Raw genomic sequence first — 17,573 nt, forward strand, 5'->3', positions numbered from 1 at the left:
ACACCTGCCCACTCCACTGCTGACTGCAGTCACACTTGACGCAGCAAGTAAGACTGTGCCACACATAGTTAAAGTCGCCAAAGCTGTGCCCAAGGGACACACCCATGCACAAGTGCACTGTGAGTGGAATGCAAGACAGATCCAAATTCCCAGAAGAAATGTTCCAACTTTGAAACTAATGAGACATGGATGTTGCATGGAACAAAATTAACATTGTCTCTCTCACACACAGGTCAACCTCGTGGTTCACCCCCCAACACTGGGGGGGAAGACTCACAGGACCCGGCTCTGCGGGAGGACGATCCCACCGGCAGCGACAACTCTCACCACTTTGTGGACGACCCCGACCAACCTGGCCCCTCTGGTGTCCAACGACCTGCAGCACCTGCGTCAGGTACAACGGGGCCAACCACCACCCCCACTCCTGCCACATCCCAGGAGACACCCAGGATCCCTGCCCCACCACCACAAAGCAGCCAGTCTGTCCAGGAGGGACAAGGTTCTCCGGGCACCCAGGAGGAGGCAGGCAACACCGCAAATGCCATCCCTCAGGGGTCCCGGAGACCCGATGTGCCCACAACGGCAGGCCAGGCGCAAGTGGGCAGGGGTGGTGGGAGTGGAGGACGGCGGAGGCGCCAGCCTGACCAGTTGGCTGGGGAACCGGTATATTCCCATGTCCGAAACATCCTGGACACATACCGGCAGGACACCACGGGCATGGCCCAGGTTGTGTCCACCCTCAACGATATGAAGGGGACCCTCGATGAGATCAAGACCCAGCAGGCCCAGCAACATGCGGAGCAACATGCCTGTCTACTGCAACACCAACGGAGGATGGAGGACAGACAGGCTGAGCTCGTGACGGTGTTCACGGGAATTCACAGTACACTCCGTCGGATGGCCGACAACATGGGCAACCCTCCCTGTGCCAGTAGGCGTAGAACATAACCACCCACAGGGAGGGATCAGGAGGAGGAGGAGGAAACATCCGTTGGAGCATCCCAAACATCGTCACGGCCTGCTTCTGAGGGTCCCCGCAGGAGGGCGGGTCGTCCACGGAAAAGACCGTGAGGGTCGGCGCTACAGCACCATCTCCCAGGACACCTGGCCTGGCACCTGGCCCACTGGAGCAACAGCAGCACAGCATCAAAAGACATTCTCTGCCACATGGCCTTGCTGGTCACTGTCTGACCAATGTTGACAAAGACTGTGGCATGGACTCTGAGGATTTCCAATGGCAAGGACACCAACTCCCCTACTGAACTTTGGATTCCAAACACCCGGAAAGCCCCTCATGTCATATCCCACCCCCCCCCCCCCCCCCCGACCCCCCAACTAAAATAAAAAGTCACACCATGAAGAGAAGATGCCTGCTGGTTGCATTATTACCTTACATGTGTCTTGTAAAGTCTAAACATGCCCGAGTTCTCTTTTGACTTCAACCATCCACACCCTGGGGCCTGAGTCTGGCACAGGACACATGGGTCACAGTGTATTAGGCAAGACAGACATGGAGCACCATACACACCCGTGATGGGCCCAACCAGCTGAGGAGGTGGCCGCACAACCGTGCCGACAGACATATTGAGTACAGCAACAGTCATGCGCAGAGGTCAGGGATCATGTGGAGTGTCCTGGGGGGCACCCAGGTATGTGTAGACAGGTGGCAGAACCATGTCCTGCAAGCTTGAGTCCGGTGGATGCAGAGAATGGGGGCCTGGCCAACGTTGGATGCATGGGGATGGCACATGTCACAATACCCACACAGTCATGGACATCATGCACAATACACAGTCTAATCCCACACACACAGCTTGCATCTTGCTACTCTACACATAGACACATAGCCACTATCAGGGAAAACCAAGCCAGACATGCCGGAGGCACCGTGGCAATACACCAGCATTGACTGAGAAGAGGCACCTTGGAGGCATAGGGACACCTTTATTAGTCATGTATTCGGGATTGCAGAGGCAACTCGGAGTACACATACACAGGTCATGTGGAGTAACATGTGGGTCCAACACTGACACCCCCCTTCTGCAGCACAAATGCGTGATAGCCATGGAACTGGCACACAAGTGTCGGCTAACAGCTAAACACCCCCAGCTGCTCACGGAGAGCCTGCCATACACCATTGATCCGCTGATGTGGAAGTCCCACAGCATGTCAAGCCAATGCAAACCGTATGTGTCCGAGGGCAGTGTTACACACATTGATGCCATCATCACAATCCACTATCCCATCACAGATGACTGTCAACAAGTCTGACCATCTATTCAGGTGTACCCAGCTGCATGTAATGTGTACCATGGTGATGCAACATGTCTGCAGAGGAACCAAACATCGACAGGGGCAGTGTGCATACATCGTGAACAACTGCCACACCCAATACACCCCTGATGCATCCCTTACCCTAAGGAGACTTCCAAACGTGTCCGTGCCTGTAACGCTGAGTCAGCACACGATGATGTGTCCATGAGGAATAGCAGTGCCACAACAATGCAAGCAGCAGACGGCATGCGCAAGTACCTGGGGAAGAGAGACACACAAGAAGTCAGCCACAAAAAGCACAGCCACTTGCATGTGCATGTACTCGACACATGTATGGTTGACAACATGCTAGGTCACAATTATGACTGGGGAAATACAACCATCACTGGCACCATCACTCCAGTGACACACCCACACACACCTCTGACTCACGTGCCATACATGCAGGTGGAGACACACATCGCAACACATGCCACACGGGGACCAATGCGTGCACACTCAGACACTGGTACTCACCACTAAGCAAAGAAGTCGCGTATGAGCCGAGTCCGGATGTCCTCTTGCGGCTCCACATCCTCCACATCACTAGCCCCATTGGCAAGCCCTTCGTCCTCCACGGGTGGATGGTCCTGGTCATCTTGATCCAGGATGAGTGGCACAGCTTTCTCAACTGCCATGTTGTGCAGCATGCAGCAGACCATGAAGATTTTGCAGACCTTCGCCGGGGCATATGGGAGTGCGCCGCCGGTCTTGTGTAGGCACCTGAATCGGCTCTTCAGGAGGCCAAACGTCCTCTCTATCACTCGCCTTGTCTGGCAATGGGCGGTGTTGTAGCGGAGCTGGGCCGGCGTGATGGGGTTGCGGAGAGGTGTGATCAGCCATGGCATGTTGGGATAGCCAGCGTCCCCTACATGGAAAGCACATGGACATAAGCAGGACAGGAGAAGCGGTCGTGCTGGAAGTCTACGCAAAATACAGGACAGACAGAGTGTACCCACCAACAACACATGCTCGTTCGTTGCGCAGCTGCGTCATCATTTCAGGCACCCTGCTACGCCTCATGATGTAGGCATCGTGTGCTGATCCTGGAAAACGAGCACAGACATGTGAAATCACCATGTTGGACAGACACACCACAAGGGCATTGATGGAGTGGTAGTGCTTGCGATTCCGGTACGCTACCTCCTGTGCCTCTAGTGGTACCAAAGCCACATGTGTCCCATCTATGGACCCAATGACATGGGGCATCCCTCCCAGGGCATAGAATCCACGCTTGACCCCAGTCAACATTTCAGGGGTAGGAAAATGGATGAAGTCATCCAGGTGAATCAACATGGCCTCTAAGAAATCATGCAGCACACGGCAGAACATGCTCTGGGACATGCCACCAACATGAGCTATGGTATTTTGAAAGGTACCCGTGGCTAGAAAATGTAGGGCTGCCATTACCTTCAGCTTGGGTGTCAGTGCCGTAGGATACCTGTGCAGCGGTTGCAGGTGTGGTTGTCGTAAATAAAATATTACGCGTTCTGAATTTCTATATATCAATATGATCATGCATGAAGCAAGAGGCTGAGTCCGTGGTGTCAGGTTCAAAAGGGCTTTATTCAAATAACTCGAGTTATAGGGAGAATAGTTCCATCACCACAAGGGATCAGGACCAGGATTCTCAAAAATATATTCTCCATATTCTCTTCACAGAGTACAGTATATATATGTTTGTAATAACATACGCAAGGAAGAGTGCTTCAGGCGGAGCAAGAGAGAATGAGATAAGAGCATGTGGGTGTGTAAGTAGGCGTGAAGGTGGGCGTCCACTTGATGATAATAGGTAAGTGTCATAGGTGGGTGGATGCCTGGAGGGGGTTGCATGATCAGCTGGAACTTTACTGGAACTTTGCCTTACTTGTGCTCAACTCGAGCATGACGTGTAACTGACGTGTGAAAGGGTTGCTATGCAACCGGGGAGTCTAGAGTCTGGAAGTGAGGCCTTCGGTGTCAGGGCGACCAGCACATCTTGTATTATCTGATATCTTAAGTCTGGAGCAGGGACTGATTCGTGACATAGGTTGCCCATCACCAAGGGCCAATGTGGCATTTATTTCTTCGTTTACTGCTGAAGTCTTACATGGGGGCTATGGGCTTTCCACTGACGTGAGCTTTGTAATCGCACAAAAAGAGACAGAAAGGCTAGGCTTTCTCCTTTGCAGATGGGTCATGTTTTTCCCTCCTTCTCCAGGCAGGAATGTGGTTTCGGTAGGAGTAAGCAGATAACCGTGCTCAATACTGTCTCGGACAGGGCCCCTTTGGCTGAGGACCAAGTGTGCAAGGCCAAGGATACGCAGCTACAGCTTTCAGAGCGTTCTGAGGCCTGAAACCTCTTTTCGGCTCTGGCTGGGCCACAATAATGGAAATGCAGGAAAACATGATGCAAAACGTGTAGGCCTCAGAGCAGATTTGTCGTTTCTCTCATGGGAGACTGGATTATGGCAGGCCACGTTATAGCATAAGCATCATGATAGACAGGCCATGGAGGGGAAATACATAGGTTACATGTATGTGCACATGAGTGGTGGGGAACACACGGGGACACATAGACCTCATGATATTTTATTTTCCTCATTCCCTCCTTGTCCCCTAGTGGACCCTCATGTCATATCTATTCTCATGAGACAGTCAATCTGTTCTTGCAGCATTATTTTACCATTTTCAATGCTCTGTAAATGGGGATGTGGAATACATGCAGTAGCACACAGGCCGCAAATGGCCGGGCCACACTGCAGACATAGGCAACAACTGAATATCATCAGTAGTATTAGTCCACAGACTGTCAACACTTTCCATCCCCATGCTGATATTACTTCCCAGAGCCAACTGGACCAAGTCCACGTGCCTGGGTCTTGGTGTATGCTTTGGGCAATCTTGTGGAGTCTTGTTATTGCTTTGTATACAGACGGTGCGTTATTAGGTATGAAAACGCAACAGCTGGAACCGATGACCCTACAGGCCCCGCCCCTATCCGCTAGGATGACGTCAAGAACAAGACGATTCTGAAGAACGACCATTCTCATAGCAGACTGTTCCTGGGTCAAGTTCCCCAGGGCTGATGCAGTCTCATTAGCAACTGTTTCTAGAATCCTTGTTAGTCTGCGGATAAGTTTACTATTCTGGACGGGACCTATGAAGAAAAAGAATCCTTTGTTGAAATCTGTATATTGTTCCCAAGCTGTTTCAGTCTGGTCAATGCCAGAGGCATCGAGCCCTCGTCTGTGTCTGATAAGTGCTAGTTGGAGATTTTGATGATAGTTCGATGGGGCCAAGAAAACCGGTGGTAAAAGAAATGATATATAGCACGTCCCCCCCCAGTCTAAGGGCAGTTCTACATAGGCTGTCTGGCCACAAATAAAGTAGGTGTGTCGTGATGCTCTGAAGTAAGACTTTCCTTTGTCTTTAAACACTAGTATAGTGTTACACTCGCTGTGCCCCAAATGTACAGAGCCTTCTTTTCTGACACACAAGTTCCCTTTTACTGGCAGGACTGTGATTGAGGATGGACCTAAATTGTGTATGGGCTTGACGTTCAACACTATAAAGTCAAGGGTCGCATTTCCTTGCAGATACTCTTCATTTTCTAGATCTGTACCTTTCCTTTGGGGAAGACCTTCTTCATCTGGGAAACATGCTTCATTCATGACTTTATTCAAGTTACCCCATACCCAGTCGCCCCTACACTCCTTGTCTTGACATTCTTTGGCATCACCGTTGATGGATGTCATTAGGGCAAACCATGCTCCGCAAGAACCATTATGGGAGAATGGAAAAGGGAAAAGAGGCAAAACTCCCTTCACCTTCTGATACGGGGGAAGTCGGCCACAGACCCAGCAGTCTGTAGCATTGCTAGTCTGATGTGAATGGTGCAGCATCTGAATAAAGGTATTGTTGCGTAAGGCAAGTCGATATGATAGCTCATGGGATGGCAGATCACTAAATGTGTGCTTTATGGTATCATTAGTAGAAGAGTGTAAGAGTGAGGCAATAGGAGGAAAAATAGCATGTAGTATTAAGCTGATACATATCATCGTGATACACAGAAGAAATAGAAAAATCAAAGTCACTATACATCTACCACGTAATATTTTACAGTATTTGCTTTTCATCTTGCTCTTTTTCTCATCCGCAGTATCCAAGATCTTATGCAAGCCAGAATACATGTTCAACCGCTTCACCACCTAGTGGACTTAATTGATCAAACGGGTTCTGACTTTTTAGATCTAACTTTAGCTTTGTACTCCTGCTGGGGAGTCTCCTCTAGTAAAGGGGGCTCAAAGTCTGATGAGTTTATGTCCTTTTTAAACGAATCGTTATTTCCAAAGTAGCGTTTACAATGATGAAGATGAACCCATCCTTTCCGTCCTTCGACTTTAACAGCGGTCCTCGTGGTCGATAGCACCAACTTGGGCGTCTTCCACCTTGGCTCAAGAGGGCTCGTTCTATCAAAGTTCCGGATGACTACATAATCCCCAGGAACGAGGGAATGTTCCTTGACCTGGGTGTTGTCAGGGAAGGCGGCAGCAACCTGCGAACGACAAGAGAGTAGTGCAGACATCAAGGAAGCCAGGTAATCTGTCAGCATGTTACTATCAACATCAGTGATTTTTTTAGGCATTGGAGTGCCCCACATATTCGGTGGTCTACCAAAGACCACTTCATAGGGAGATAAGCCTGTTCTAGAATGGGCTACCATTCGCATGTAAAAGAGGGCAACCGGCAGGGCTACCATCCAATCTACGCCTTTGTCTGCGCAAATCTTTGCTAGTTTTATCTTTAAGGTCTGATTATGTCTTTCTACAAGGCCTGCTGCCTCAGGATGTCGTACACAATGGAACTTCCAGGTATACCCTAACAGAAGGGACACCTGTTTCATGAGTTCAGAGGAGAAAGGCTGACCGTTGTCGGAATATACGACACGCGGTAATCCATAACGTGGGAAAAACTCTCGCACCAATTGTCTGGCGGTAGTTACAGCAGTATAATCAGGGACTGGATAGGCCTCTGTCCATCTTGATAGGGAACATACTACTACTAGGACATATTTGTAACCTCTGCATCTGTCCATTTGGATATAATCCATTTGGAGGACTTCAAAAGGATGGTCAGGTGGATGGAATCCACCTTGTTCCATTGGAATGCCTTTACCTGGATTGAATTGGCAACAGATCATACATGTTCTGACCTTTTGTTTCGCTGCTGCACGCAGGTGCTTGTTGAACCATATATTCTGTAAGCTGTCTAGCATTGCTCTCTCTCCTAAGTGTGCAGGACTATGTGCAGTATTGATGATCACTTGTACCATTGAATCAGGAAGAAACCATGTTTCTTTGCCCTTAGTCATCCAACCCTGATCAGTCAGTACCCCTCCTTGTTCCGACCATTTCTTTAATTCATCTAGAGTAGCATGTGTCTGTATGTCTTGTACATCCTTGGAAGGATTCCTAACTGTCATGGCTTTGGACATTAATGGTACCTGTGATTTCGTCATATCTAGTGGGGTCTGAGCTGTCTATTTAGCTGTTCGGTCTGCCAGATCATTGCCTTGAGAAATGGTATCTGTGGCTTTAGTATGTGCTTTGCATTTCAGGATAGCTATGGCTGTTGGTAAATGTATCGCATCTAGAAGGGCTTGAATAATGGGGCCATGCTGTATCTTGGCCCCGTGAGAGGTCAAGAAACCTCTTTCCCTCTATAGTACGCCGAAGTCATGAACTACCCCATATGCGTATTGTGAGTCAGTGTAAATGTTTACTCTCAGGTGCTTAGCTCTTATGCACGCTTGTGTCAGAGCGATGAGCTCTGCTGCTTGTGCTGACAGTATGTCTATTCTTTTAGTCTCTATGATTTCAGTAGCAGTGGTCACTGCATATGCTGCCACTAATTCTCCCGCCCCCGTCCTCATACATGAACCGTCAACATAGAGTGTTAGGTCAGGGTCTGGGAGTGCAACATCTGTCAAGTCTTGTCTTGGTTTAGTCACGGTATGTATTACTTCAACACAGTCATGTGGGGAAACGTTTTCTGTACTGGAGGGCAAAAGAGTAGCAGGATTCAGTATGTTGCATCGTCTGATCTCTATGTGTGGTTGAAATAACGTCAGCTCATAACCTGTCAGTCTCGCTACAGTTAGGTGTTGTGTTTGTGTTCGGTTCAAGAGAACCTCTACTGCGTGTGGTACTTGTACTGTCAGGGGGTGGCCCAGCACTATCGAGTCACTTTGTCTTATGGCTAAGGCAGTTGCTGCAACAGATTTTAGGCACGCAGGCAAAGCCTGTGCTACTGGGTCCAATGTACTAGAAAAATAAGCACAGGGCTTGTGTTTTCCGGCATGATCTTGTGTTAGGACAGATAGTGCTGTTCCATCTCGCTCTGTCACAAAAAGCATAAAAGATTTGTTGTAATCAGGGATCGCTAAAACTGGTGCTTGACATAAAGCTCTTTTTAATTCTTCAAATGCCACAGTGTGTTCTTGTGTCCAAGGGAGGACTTTAGTAGAAGCTACCTCCTGTGTCGTCAACTGTATTAGGGGCTTGGCTATGTGAGCATACTGGGGAATCCACTGCCTGCAATATGAAGTGAGGCCAATGAATGCACGTACCTCCTTTTGTGTTTTGGGCTGTGAAAGGCCAGAAATCAATTGAATACGTTCTGGTGTCAGTCGCCTACCCTCCTTGGATAGCAAGTGCCCAAGGTACGCCACTTGCTGTTCACAGAATTGTAACTTCGAAGGGGACACTTTATGCCCCTTGTCAGCTAGGAAATGTAAAACAGTAAGTGATGCATTTTCACAGTCAGTGTCCGATCGTGCAGTAATGAGAATGTCATCTACATACTGTATCAGTGCTGTAGTGGTAGGCATATGAATACTGTCTAGTTGTCTTTTGAGTGCCTGACTGTAGATGCTAGGACTTTCCGTGAAGCCCTGTGGTGCTCTTGTGAATCTGAAGCTGCGGCCTTTTAAACTGAAACCAAAAAGATATTGGCTGTCCGGATGTATTGGGATACTGAAAAAGGCGTTCTTCAGATCGATAACTGTAAAGAACGTAGCCTTCGCATCAATGGCAGTCAATAATAAAGAAATGTCCGGGACCACAGGGTACTGTGGCACTACACATTTGTTTAATTCTCGCAGGTCCACAACTAATCTATAGACAGGTGATGCATTGGGATCAGTTCTTTTAAGAATAGGAAGAACAGGTGAATTGCATATGTTTGAATCTGTCTCTACCACCACCCCTTGTGCGATGAGTTCATCGATAATTTTCAGCAACCCTACTTCAGCTTCAGGTGGAATTTTATATTGTCTAATCCGTGGCAGCACCACTCCTTCCTTGAGGGTGACCTGGTATGGTGTAATGTTCATGAAACCTATGTCAGTCGGGCCTTTTGCCCATAGGTGCTGTGGTACATTTTGAAGCCTGATGTCAATATCTTTCATAACAAAATGTCCCTTGAAATCACGTAAATACAGTCGCACTCCTTCTGGCGAGCAACAGATAATTGCCCCCAGTTCCTTTAACGTTTTTATGCCTAGTAAGTTTTCTGGACATGATTTAGTAAGCAGTAAATCTGTTGTATGTGTTAGTGGACCAACTCCTAAAGAAACTGGTTCTGAAACCTCATTGATAATAGGCTTTCCTGAAAAGCCCAGGGATATACTCTTTGAGCCCGAGAGAGGTGCCCCTGGAACCTCAGAATGACTGATGGTAGTTCTACTTGCCCCAGTGTCAATCAAAAACTTTTTATTCTTTCCTAGTAAACGTGCATGCACATAGGGACCCGCTTGGTCCACAGGAACTGGAATAAGGGGCAAGTCGAATTCCCTCTCTGGGTTTCTTCACGAATATGCTTGGTATTCTGGATAGTTAGTCTGAGCGTGCTCATACATTTGTGTTGTGGCGTGGGCTGGTGCAGGTGCATGGACAGGCGGCGGCGGCGGTGGAAATGTATCTGATGTCTGATGTGTGTTATTTTCTTTGGGAGGATAAGATCGTGGCTTAGTTTTACCTATCGCTATATTGTGTTTCAGGACCGCACATTCATTTACGAAGTGGCCTGGCTTCTTGCAATAATTACAGGTCCCATTACTTTGTTTCGTGCTATTCTTGTTCGTGTTTGTGTTTGCCGGGGTCGATTGGGCCACCAGCATCTTCATCTTTGTGTCTCTCATGCGTCTCTTGTCCTGTTTGTGTTCTTCTCTAATTCTGTGACTGGTGGTATTGTAACATTTGTAACATTTGTGAAGGGCTGTTCGCTTGCCAAGTACTCTCAACCTTCAGTACCCTATACTTCACTTCTGGTAGGGAATTTTCTACTAGTTTGCTCACGAAAAGATGGGGATATGAATCACTACTGGGCTTAAGACCACTATTGATAGTGAAACATTTCTCAAACCTAGAGTAAAAATCGCTAGTGTCCTCGTCTGGTTTCTGTTTACAGGCTGAAATAGCATCCCAGTCTTCTTTCTTGGTAATTAGTAATCTGGGCAAAACTTGTACAAGGAGTTCAGGTAGGTCTTTAGCTCGGGGACCCAGACCAACCCCCGGGCCTCTTCCCACTTCCTCTCTTTCCAACAGATCCCAACTGAGCCTTTTCTCTCCCACCTCCCAGTCTTGTCCTTTCAGCTTCTCGTAAATACCAGCAGGCAATAGTACCTTTAATAACTTTAGAACGTCAGCATATGTATATTCTCCTAAGCGAAGAATGTCCTTTAGTTCTCGGTGAAAACCCCCCGGGTCTTTATCATGGGATGGTAACATTTTTTTCATTTCCAGTATGTCTAATTTCGACAAGGGGGTGTAGACATACACCCGTTGTAGGTCATTGTTTGCATCCTTTACAGGATGAACCTCTCGTAGGGGGTTCAGCTTGTCGTATGACTGTCCCTTAACCTGGGGTGGAGCGGGAAGCAGGGATCTAGTTACGTATACTATATACTTGTGTCGCTGATCCAGAATGACATTAATCAGTTCAGTACCCATGTTCATCCACCTGTCTAGTATTATGTCGTCCAGCAACTTATACAATAGACCAGGACCAGAATATTGACTCTCATATAACGTGATCAAATGTTGGACCATGTAAACACCAGCTATGCGCTGTTCGTTTGGTGGGAGGCTCAAGAACGTTTGGGCTACGATATCATTATTATATATATCATATTGGGATATCCACAGGGTGGCTGATCGTGCTAATTCATTTTCGGTCGGGGTGAGGGGCTGATCGTTACCTAGCCATTTATTCACCGCTTTTTCGGTGATCTGGAACAAACTTTCAAGGGAATATCTTTCTTTTATGGCAGTTCCCTGTTTACGGTGATTGAGGCCCTTGGGCCTTTCGAATCGCCAGGCACGGCCCACATAATGTATTCTGTCTTTGTCCCCTGCTTCGTCATCAGATGATAACTCAGCTGTTTCGTTCGGGCCTCCTTCGTGTGACGCTATTATTGCCTTTCGGATTTTGGTCAACATGTTGTCTGTCTGGCCTGATTTATCATGCTGACCGGCATCTATGCGATCACTCCAACCAATATAACAACAGTCTACGTCACCATCACCTTCGTCTTTTTCCCTGATCAGACAATTAATTAGGAAGCGAAGGATATAGTTCTTCACAATTACCTTTCTATTTTATACAGCTTCTGCTATACACTCAGGACCTTCCCCTGTTCTTATGAATGTGTACATTTTCTTTAGATGTTTATCCATATCTGGTAATTTTTCCAAATCTGCGACTGCTCGTCTAAGCCTTAGTGAAAACACAAGCATTCTGCCCTTTCCTGGATCTGGGTCATATATACATTCGGAAATATCTACTTTTACTGTCGGCCCCCCTCCTGATGTTGCCCTGGATCCTCCCTCCCCGCCGTCCTCGAGCTCCTGGAGTTGTTCTTGCGTTGGGGGTGCAGGGAAAAATCCGTCCACGTATGCTGGTGGGGATTCCTCTAGGTAGGTGTTAATGAACGTTTCGGATGCTGTTTGTTTTATTTTTCAGGGTACTTGCGGTGGCACTCTAACTGGTCTTTCTACTGGGGCCACTTTTGCTAGTTCCTCTGAAAGGACGGGATAAATACCAGCAACGACAGTATTTCTTTCTCTTTCAGCCTGCTCTCTTTTTACCCGTTCCCTTTCCTCCTGTAATTTCTCTTCTTTGGCTTTTTCGGACTCCTGTCTACTTCTCTCTGCTTTGTGGAACTCTTTCTCTGTTCTTCTATGTGACTCTTTGCGCCATAATTCAATGGCATCCTTCTGAGCAGGTCTTGATTTCCTCTTCCATATCTCTTCCTCTACCTTTATAATGCATTCTGCATCCCATGTTCCCGTAATGGGCCATTTATATTTTGTCTCTAAATCCTTTGTGTAATCCACCCATAGTTCTAAAAACAACACGGCATCTAAACCATGCTTACAGTACATGAAATGTCCAGGTGTGTCTCTAGGCGGAATGTTAACTGGTTCCTCTAGTACACCTTTCCTGGTACATATCTTATGCAGTTTTGAAAATAACGGCATGTTGGAATGTAACCGAAAACAAAAATCACAATGAACAAAAAAAACCAAAAATCACAATGAAACAAACTTACACAAAAACCTGACACATTCAAACCTAACTGAACCTTACTAAGACAATAACATTCATACAGTTATATCGGTGCACCTGAAAACTTGGACTCTAATTCTTGAATGCATGCTCTTGAACATACCGGTCTCACAAGTGAGACACGTCTTTACCGTGTTCATTAAATGAACCCGTCATTATTGCAACCCCCATGAGAAACTCACCGGGAAGCAGAACTTGAACTTGAACTTGAAGGCCTCAGACACTTGACGCTGCGCAGGGAATGGCGTATCTTAGGTGGATCTCTAGAAACCTCGGACACAGCTCTCTCGCAGGGTGGGCTCTGGGTCGGGACGATCCGCAATCCTCACCGCCTCGTATGGATGCCTGGTCGCAGTCCGTCTCCTTCGTTGGCCTGAGGGAGTTGGCGGGAAAACCCACGGCGTGTACACTCGAAGTCCGTCACGGCTGTGGAAGGGGGCAAAACTGGACCTTCATCTCCGGCGCATGGGGAAGGAGATTTGTCCCTGTTCGGGCGCCATTATTGTCGTAAATAAAATATTACGCGTTCTGAATTTCTATATATCTATATGATCATGCATGAAGCAAGAGGCTGAGTCCGTGGTGTCAGGTTCAAAAGGGCTTTATTCAAATAACTCGAGTTATAGGGAGAATAGTTCCATCACCACAAGGGATCAGGACCAGGATTCTCAAAAAGATATTCTCCATATTCTCTTCACAGAGTACAGTATATATATGTTTGTAATAACATACGCAAGCAAGAGTGCTTCAGGCGGAGCAAGAGAGAATGAGATAAGAGCATGTGGGTGTGTAAGTAGGCGTGAAGGTGGGCGTCCACTTGATGATAATAGGTAAGTGTCATAGGTGGGTGGATGCCTGGAGGGGGTTGCGTGATCAGCTGGAACTTTACTGGAACTTTGCCTTACTTGTGCTCAACTCGAGCATGACGTGTAACTGACGTGTGAAAGGGTTGCTATGCAACCGGGGAGTCTAGAGTCTGGAAGTGAGGCCTTCGGTGTCAGGGCGACCAGCACATCTTGTATTATCTGATATCTTAAGTCTGGAGCAGGGACTGATTCGTGACATAGGTTGCCCATCACCAAGGGCCAATGTGGCATTTATTTCTTCGTTTACTGCTGAAGTCTTACATGGGGGCTATGGGCTTTCCACTGACGTGAGCTTTGTAATCGCACAAAAAGAGACAGAAAGGCTAGGCTTTCTCCTTTGCAGATGGGTCATGTTTATCCCTCCTTCTCCAGGCAGGAATGTGGTTTCGGTAGGAGTAAGCAGATAACCGTGCTCAATACTGTCTCGGACAGGGCCCCTTTGGCTGAGGCCCAAGTGTGCAAGGCCAAGGATACGCAGCTACAGCTTTCAGAGCGTTCTGAGGCCTGAAACCTCTTTTCGGCTCTGGCTGGGCCACAATAATGGAAATGCAGGAAAACATGATGCAAAACGTGTAGGCCTCAGAGCAGATTTGTCGTTTCTCTCATGGGAGACTGGATTATGGCAGGCCACGTTATAGCATAAGCATCATGATAGACAGGCCATGGAGGGGAAATACATAGGTTACATGTATGTGCACATGAGTGGTGGGGAACACACGGGGACACATAGGCCTCATGATATTTTATTTTCCTCATTGTGCTAGTCTCGCCGTCAAATCCAGAATCAACCGTTGGGGGAAGCGGTAGCACCGGATACAGTCATTCTCCCGCATGGCAGCCAAGTCCGGAATTGCTCGGGGAAGAGGCGGCGCTCTGCAGTAATTAGGAAGTGACAAGGAAGAGTGAGTGCACCACAACAACAATTAATTTGTACTGAGCACATGTTAATCTGTCTATACACATATGCTACATACGGAGTCAGGTATGTGCCACATGCCCTGGACATGTATGGCTGCCAGGTGACACCCCTACCAAGACCCAGCTACACACGGAGATTGTGAACCTCCACATGCCATGGCATGGGATTAGCTGTGTCCCAGTGCAAGTGAACAGCCAGACGCAAAACAGGAGTGACATACATCCACACATCAGCAGAAGTAGGATGTCGATTGCAGAGACTGGTAGCGGAACACTAGAGCCACAGGTCACATGACATTACACTAGGACAGCCCACACACCTTGCCATGAAGGTGTACATGTCATGACTCACCACACATTCATAGAGAGGATGCAGACATGTCCTTGTTACGCTACTCCGTGTCCCATGCATACATACGCACCACATGTGGCATGGTGTGCGGAACAGTGTGCAATGTCAATCTACACACAGACACATGTTGGTTGCTGCAACAGCTGCAGCTTTTGAGGGAGCTCCAACATCAACCTAATGGGAACCCCCCACACATACATGACATAGTCACATCGTGCACCGTGGGTAGTGACATGTCAGGTGTGGTAACCCCTGTACCAGGCATCAGGGGACACTTCCGTGTGTTGGTGTCCGTGCCATGCCAGTGACGCTCATCACAAGTGTGCAGTACGACATGCACACATGTCAAAGGAGTCAAGGGCATGCCTGGCACACATTGCACCGTCACTCATTACATGTGTACACATCTCATCATACATCTGGTGCCTTCTCGACTCAGGAGTAATGTGCCACATCACAGCCTGTCACACCTGTGCCCCACACATGTAGTACTGCCCAGACAATGCCTTGATGTCCATACATGGACAAGTATGTCAGCCCTATTCCTTCCTGTGTGCTGCCTGTCACCACTGTGATGTGTGAAAACCATTACTGCTGCTAAGAGGGCCTGTGTACGTTCCCATATCACTATGGGAGTGCTGCCGTATGTGTACCCATAGTGATGGTGAGCGTACAGGCATGTGTACGGTCAGTAAGTATGCATACGCAAGAACACCCATAGTGGTACGGCCCGTACACGCGTGCGTACGTTCACTATCACTATGGGTGTCCTCGCGTATGCGTACTCGTAGTGGTACGCCCGTACACGCGTGCGTACGTTCACTATCACTATGGGTGTCCTCGCGTATGCGTACTCGTAGTGCTATGGCCCGTACACACGCCTGTACGCTCACTATCACTATGGGTGTCCTCGCGTATGCGTACTCGTAGTGGTACGGCCCGTACACGCGTGCGTACGTTCACTATCACTATGGGTGTCCTCGCATATGCGTACTCGAAGTGGTACGGCCCGTACACGCCTGCGTACGTTCACTATCACTATGGGTGTCCTCGCGTATGCGTACTCGTAGTGGTACGGCCCGTACACGCGTGCGTACGTTCACTATCACTATGGGTGTCCTCGCCTATGCATACTCGTAGTGGTACGGCCCGTACACACGCCTGTACGCTCACTATCACTATGGGTGTCCAGTGATAGTGAGCGTACAGGCGTGTGTACGGGCCGTACCACTACGAGTACGCATACGCGAGGACACCCATAGTGATAGTGAACGTACGCACGCGTGTACGGGCGTACCACTACGAGTACGCATACGCGAGGACACCCATAGTGATAGTGAACGTACGCACGCGTGTACAGGCCGTACCACTATGAGTACGCATACGCGAGGACACCCATAGTGATAGTGAACGTACGCACGCGTGTACGGGCCGTACCACTATGGGTGTTCTTGAGTATGCGTACTCATAGTGGTACGGCCCGTACACACGCCTGTACGGGCCGTTGCTATGCATTTGGGGTGCCCTAGGGCCCTGGAACGCACCGTACCTGTGTGTGAAGCTCATTTTTACATAGGGGACACATGAGGGACAAGTATTATGGCCTACATGCATGCTGGTTGTCATGGAGACCAAGTTTTAAGTTTGAATTTGTTCTGGAAGGTGCACAGCAGAAGTCAGTTGGAATGAATCTACTTTGTTGCAATGTGTTTGTGGGGTTGACATCATGCTGAAGAAAAAAACACAATAAGAACCCACTGACTGTGCTAGGTTTGAAGGGATTGGAGGAAACATAGGATGCAAATGTGAGTGACCAATCACTCTGTACTCCTGTGCATGAAACAGGCCAGCAAGGCAGATATAAGATAGCCAGGTCCCATGAGGGATCACTTGCCTGCACATATTTCGATTCTACCACACTGCTGCTGCTCCTGATTCCCTGGAACCATGTCAAGGTCTGTGGAGAGGTCACAGCCATTCACCCTGGAGGAGAACCTGGCATTGCTGGATGTGATCCTCCCACAGTACCCCCTGCTGTATGGGCGACCAGGGTATCAGGTGAGTGCAGAGGCTTCTAGCACAGACTGTGTCCCTTTTTTGTGACTGTGACTTCTGCCATTGTGTCCAGGTGTGACACACATGCTATGTACTGTAGGGGGGGTCCCGGGGGGGGGAATGCCTGATGTCTCCCAGCAGTGCCCAGACATAGGAGGGGTGGGTGCCTATCACTCCCAGCAGTGCCCAGACATAGGAGGGGTGTGTGCAGAGTCCTCCCAGCAGTGCCCAGAGTCAGGAGGGGTGTGTGCAGAGTCCTCCCAGCAGTGCCCAGAGACAGGAGGGGTGGGTGCCTATCACTCCCAGCAGTGCCCAGAGGCAGGAGGGGTGTGTGCAGAGTCCTCCCAGCAGTGCCCAGAGACAGGAGGGGTGTGTGCCTATCACTCCCAGCAGTGCCCAGAGACAGGAGGGGTGGGCGCCTATCACTCCCAGCAGTGCCCAGACATAGGAGGGGTGTG

General features: G+C 48.6%; 1 protein-coding gene across 1 annotated transcript in view; it reads right to left on the reverse strand.

Moving 5' to 3' along the window:
* LOC146859086 (uncharacterized) overlaps positions 1 to 17,573 on the reverse strand; it is a 209,967-nt gene that overhangs the window by 46,911 nt on the left and 145,483 nt on the right. The window lies entirely within an intron of this gene.

This window comes from Triturus cristatus, chromosome 3_2 (genome assembly GCF_964204655.1).
Source record: "Triturus cristatus chromosome 3_2, aTriCri1.1, whole genome shotgun sequence".
In the NCBI taxonomy this organism is placed as follows: domain Eukaryota; kingdom Metazoa; phylum Chordata; class Amphibia; order Caudata; family Salamandridae; genus Triturus; species Triturus cristatus.